The 6408-nt window shown below is 35.5% G+C and overlaps 1 pseudogene; it reads left to right on the forward strand.

Annotated features, from left to right (window-relative positions):
• The first annotated feature begins 2368 nt into the window (after positions 1–2368).
• On the forward strand, positions 2369–5068 carry LOC132508779 (DNA endonuclease RBBP8-like; annotated as a pseudogene).
• The last annotated feature ends 1340 nt before the right edge of the window (positions 5069–6408 follow it).

The following is a 6408-nucleotide window of genomic DNA, read 5'->3' on the forward strand; positions in this document are numbered from 1 at the left end:
TTTTTTCATGTAATACAATTGTGGGAATTAGTAATACCTCAAGAACAGTATGTGAGGGAGAAAATATGTATTATTATTCCACACTATAAGTTCTTAGGCTCAGAATAGAGCAGAACATCAAATAAAGCTCATAAAGTAAATTAATGAAGCTGGAAATGATGATAGCAGAAATATTTTCAGTTTTACGATCATATATAGGAAACTATATTTCCTTATTTATATCTCAAAACATTCCACACAAAAGTTACTCTTTGTAAACTTTAGTCCTCAGAGTATTTTCTCATTTGCTATTCATATGTGGCATATAACTTGTTTGCTTAAAATGCACAGATCATGCATTTTTTGATAATAGATTTCAATATGCATTAAACTATTGAAAACATACTGTTATAATTTATAGGACTTAACTGATTTAATCTTTTGTGAAAAAAAATCACAAAAATATTTCTATGTGACACATATTTTGTCTCCACTGTCAGCATCTTGAATGTTAAGTCAAGAGATTTTAAACAAAGTTTTAAATATTGCTTATGAACTGCAATGTTTTTTGCCATCAAAAAGAAATACATAGCAAAATTAACTTGAATTGAAAACAAGATAATTGCTTTTCTCTAACTGAGTCTGTTTAAAATTTTCAGAGTTAGCTTAGTCCTTGAAGTTACAATGTGGCACATTTGGAGATCCAAATATTACAGCTGTTTTCTGGATGCCATTTGTGGCAAGCATAAAATGTCACTATATACTAATATGCTTTTTTGAGCTAACAAATAGGAATCAATTCACTGAAATCTATTTTCATGAATGTTAATACTATTTTTTGCTTCGATTTTTTAAAACAGTGTGGGCAGCTGATTCTAAATGATATGAGAATTTTGCAATTATCTAAGAATAATTTTGGACAGATACCCCTATGACCAAGCAAAAATTGAAAAGTAACCAAAATAACAATTGTTATTTCCACTCTACTACAGCTGCTACCAGTATTATTATTAGTAATTACAATGTCAATAACAAACTATACATATTGAACAGCTTCTATGTGCTAGGAATTGTTCTGTCTCATTCAACACTCACTGTAAACCTATAAGGTAGCTTGTATTCCTTTTTTATATAATAAAGAAATCTAGTTCAGATGAATGACGTAACAAAGTAATGAAGTCAAGGTCATAAATTAAGAAGCTAGAAATCCAGTACATGAATTCTGGTATAATAAACTCATATAAGTCTCTAAAAATACAAATTTTTATTAACATGAATACATTAATATATTTCTCAGAATATGTTTTTTAAATTATGTTTTTGCTTTTATTGTTATATTTTTTGTTTAAAAGTTTTAGGAACTTATATGTTCCATTTTAGGGAAGAAGCTTTCCAGGATCCCTTTACACCCAAGCATGAAGAGTCTGCAGACTCAGATGCTCCAGGATTAAGCAAACGTTTGCCTATGTAGACTGAATATCAATGAAAAGGAGACACGCTGCAGTAAGCTACTGTCTCTTTTATTTTGGGGGAGGGGATATGTCATATATTTTTGTATATTATATATACTTTTGTATATTTTATATACTTTTGGTATTTATCTGGACATAGGAAGGGCTACAAGGTTAAAATGGTAGTAAAATACACCTTTCTGGATTTATGGGTTTTATGGTCATAAATCACCACAGAAAGACACAGAATCTTCATTAAAAATTGGCTGCAAATTTGTACTCCCAAGCTTATTTACTCTGCTTTTCCTCATTATGTTTCTTCCACTCTTCCAATCTTACCTGCCATATACTGAAGATGAGTCTGTTATGCTGAAAGGGAAGGGAAAGTGCAAATTATTTTATATGTAATATATATATATAAATATATTATATATTGTATTTTATATATATATATTATTTTGGAGGAAAAAGCTTTTCATTAATGATATAAGTCATTAAAATGAGGAGATAAAACCAAAAGCAAAACAGGCTTTAGTATTGCCAATATCCTCTAAGGCATATTTATTGTATGAGAATAAAATCTCGGATTGACTGTGGTGTTCTTTTTAAGTTAATGTTTATCAGCAATCAGTTTAGGGCCCTCCCCTAGCCCTGAAAAGCCCGGGCTGGGCTGTTCTGAGGGGGAGACTTGACCACTGGCAGTTTGACCGATTAGTGATGGAACTAGGAGGAAAGCAAATGGCAAACAAGGAGAAAAGCAAACGGCCTTCTCTGCTCAGCCTCAGAGTGTGCCTGCTTCTGTGCTGGGGTTTTTAAGAATCTCGAGGCAATCTTCCAAGCTGCATTTAAACTGGCCAAAGACAACTTCAGACGTATATAATGTAACAGAAAAGGGCAGAAAACATTAAGCAGTAGAAGTGTGGAGCATATTAAGCAAAATGACTGTCTCAGGAAGCAGTTGTGGAAACCCAGATGTATCTAATGACTTTAAGGATCTTTGGACAAAACTAAAGGAGTATCATGATAAAGAAGTACAAGGTTTACAAGTAAAAGTAACCAAACTGAAAAAGGAATTAATTTTAGATGCACAAAGACTAGAAGAATTCTTCACCAAAAATCAACAGCTGAGAGAGCAACAGAAAGTTCTTCATGAAACCATTAAAGTTTTAGAATATCAATTAAGAGCAGGATTATGTGATTGCTGTGCAATAACTGAAGAACATAAGCAGAAGAAACAACAAGAGTTTGAAAATATTCGACAGCAGAATCTTAAAGTTATCACAGAGCTTATGAATGAAAAGAATACCTACAGGAAGAAAATAAAATGTTTTCTGAATAGCTGCAGCAGAAAATTGAGAATGATCAACCACATCAACAAACGGATCTTAAATCTGAGGAAGGTATTATTCCAGATTCACCAATAACAACGTTTTCATTTTCTGGTGCTAACTGGCTACGAAGAAAGGAAAACCTCGGTGTCCAACACGTAGAACAAACATATACTAAACTGGAGCATTCTGCGTGTGCACATGAATTGAAAAAAGTACCAAAGTCTTCAACTCATCCACAACATAAACCTAATGAAAGTGAAATTCTAGTGACCAACACTTGTGATCAGAGTCGAGCTCCAATGGCTAAATCATATGGAAAAATCAGTTATTCTCCTGATAATTTAGCTACAGTTATTTCTGAAATACTTGGACTTAGTGTTCAAGATGAATCTGAATCTTGAGGCCCTAGGAACCCTCTTGGTGATGAGCTCTACCACTGCCTGGAATGAGATCACCAAAAAAAAAAAAAAAGACATTTTGAGGAATCTAGAAGAAATGGTGAAGATAGTTTAACATTTTCAGATTCTAATTCAAAGACTCCTCCTCAAGAAGAATTGACCACTCAGGTATCATCTCCTGTACTTGGAGCTACCTCTAATGTAAAAAGTAGTTTAGGTTTGAATATAAGTTTTTTTTTCCCCTTCTCTTTTAGAGACTGGAGAAAAAAACCAAAAACAAAAGAAAACAAAACAAAAATCTGAAAACAGTGCCTTTCAGCAACACTTCTAATTATAAATTAGAGAAACCTAGATCAAAATCTGAAGATGGTGCTTTTTTCACACATCATAATCTTGGAGCTGAAGTAAACAAGATCACTAACCAGTCATCTTCTAATAAGCAGATGCTTATAAATAGAAATACAAGTGAACCCCTAAGTGAACAGGATAGTATTGATCACACTAAAGATACTGCTACTGATAAAGATAAGCATGTAGTACCCCTGAAATCATTGGGAGGCAGAGCTAAAAGGAAGAAAATTGGGGAAGAAAGTGAAGATGAAATAAGCTGCCCCCAAACCTCCTTTGATAAAGAAAATGCTTTTCTTTTTGCAATGGATAATTGTTCTTCCATGAATGGAGACTATGTGATGGATAAACCTCTGGATCTGTCTGATCGATTTTCAGCTATTCAGTGTCAAGAGAAAAGCCAAGGAAGTGAGAACTCTAAACTCAGATTTAGGCAAGTGACTCTCTATGAAGTTTTGAAGCCTGTTCCAAAGGGCTCTTTCTCAAGCTGTAAGGCCTTGAGTAGGAGCTGTGGGTTAAACCAAAAGAGCCCTGTTTACAGGAGTCTCTTTTCCAGTCCTTGAGTAAATCTCCAGATAATAAAACACTGTTACAAATAAAGGAAGAAAATCCTATCTTTAGAATCCTTCTGCATCCACGTGAAAGTTTAGAGACAGAGGATCTTTTTGATGACATGAAGGCTGCTGGTTCTCATGAGCCTATAAAAATAAAAACCAGGTCAATCCTTGAAGCATGTGAATTTGAACCAGTTCTTCTGTTAAATCCATGTAGAATTGCTAAAATAAAGTCTCCACAAACAACCAAGATGTATTCTTTGAAAATATCCAGTGGAGTATAGATCCAAGAGCAGACCTTTCTCAGTATAAAATGGATATTACTGTAGCAGATATAAAGAATGGAAGTCAGTCAGGATTAGCTGGAGGAGAGACAATGGACATGGACTGTACACTGGTTAGTGAAACTATGTTTTTAAAACTGAAGAAGCAGAGCAGAAGGGAGAAAAAAGTCCAAATGGAGAAAGAAAAATGGATGATAGCTTGCAAGATATGTTTGATCGGACTACACATGAAAAATATGAATCCTGTTTGGTGGATAGCTTCCCCCAAGTAGCAGATGAAGAGAAGGTGTTGTCAGCTACTACAAAAAAATCAAACACTTGTAGTGATAAACAAGATAAAGTCAAACAGAAAGCATTTGTTGAGCCATATTTTAAAGATGATGAAAGAGAAACTAGCTTACAAAATTTTCCTCATATTGAGGTGGATCGGAAAAAAGAAGAGAGAAGAAAATTGCTTGGACACACATGTAAAGAATGTGAAATTTTATTATGCAGATTCTCCAGCGGAAGAAAGAGGAAAGAAGTTGGCTTCCTGCTGGACCCCGATTTTGCTACATTCCACCCAACACACAGGAGAATTTCTGGGAAGTTGGTTTTCCTTCCGCTCAGGCTTGCATGGAAAGAGGTTACATTAAAGAAGATCTTGAATTTTGTCCTCACCCCAAAAGATGGCAGCCTTACAGTGCAATATTTTCTCCCAAAGGCAAAGAGCAAAAGACATAAATGTTGAAGCAAAAAGAGAAGAGAGGACAATTTTCTTTTTAGTTATTTATAGTTAAGGTTAGTATTAAAAATTGATTTTTTCGATCTTCTGTAAACTGATTTACAAATCATTTTTCTATTGAAAATGTTTTTAAATGGCATTCACCTATCACACAGATGACTACTTAAAAATGTGGATAAGTTTATGTTGTATTTTCTTGCTTTTGCACCTTTAAAATAATAAGGTGCTTTCATTTGCACTCTGAGTTAAGAGCTGTTTATTACTTTATTTGGTAATACCTAATTACCATTTTGAAAATATGAAAAAAAAATCAATTTAAAAGAAGACAGGATGTCAGCAATATGGCAAAGTGAAAAAATACCTTTCTCTATCCCCTACAAACTACAACTAGTAAAATATCCACAACTCAACAAAGGTGTTTCTTCTCAATACAGCAGGAAGCTGGAGAATTCCACACATCTGTACATATAAAAGTGGGTGGACTGGAACACATGGAAGAGGCAGAGCCTGGGAAATAGAAGAATTGGTGCCTGCAACCCTGGCCCTCTGACTGCAGTAGCTGAGTCCACAGCTTCAGAGAAGCCAGTAGCAACAGGGAAGGTGGCACACAGGACCCCAGCCTCCTTACAGCAGTAGTGCCCATGGACAAAGTTAACTGAGTAGCCATGGCAGTGTGGACTGGTACACTGTCTCTCCAGTCACTGTGGTGCCCACAACCTCAGCCCCCATCTTACTCATCTTCAATGCAGAACCAGCAAACCAGAAGTACATGCGTGACCCCAGCTCCCCTCCTACAGTCCCCTTTTCTCCATGGTTGCAGAACCTGTGACTCAGGGGATGTTGGATGCAAGGGAAGAGCCCACCATCCCAGTGATGACAGCAATGCTGGCAGAAACAAGGCAACAACTACCCCGGAGGCACAAAACGCTATAAGGAAAGCAGCAATCCCCATCTGTTACAGAGGTGGTGGAGGCTGGAAAGCACCAACTCTCAAATATAACCAGAGGCAGCTCAGGTAAGAGAAAGCAAAAATTTGTGTTTTAGTGTCACCTACCAGAAAACAAGACTGCACCTTCTAACCTGTCATTTAATTTCAAATGCACCAGCAAGGGAATTCATCAGGCACCATGAAGAGCCACAGTAACACTATACCACAGAAAGAAAATGACAATTCTCCAAAAGCCAAACTTAAATAAGTCATGGAATACTGTAATCTAATTGATAGAACATTCAAAATAGGTGTTCTGAAGAAACCCAATGAGTTATAAGGAAACTCAGAAAGGCAGTTTAATGAGATCAGAAATAAAATTAATGAACAGAAGGAATACTTTACTAAAGA

The sequence above is a fragment of the Lagenorhynchus albirostris genome, chromosome 18 (assembly GCF_949774975.1).
Source record: "Lagenorhynchus albirostris chromosome 18, mLagAlb1.1, whole genome shotgun sequence".
Taxonomy (NCBI): domain Eukaryota; kingdom Metazoa; phylum Chordata; class Mammalia; order Artiodactyla; family Delphinidae; genus Lagenorhynchus; species Lagenorhynchus albirostris.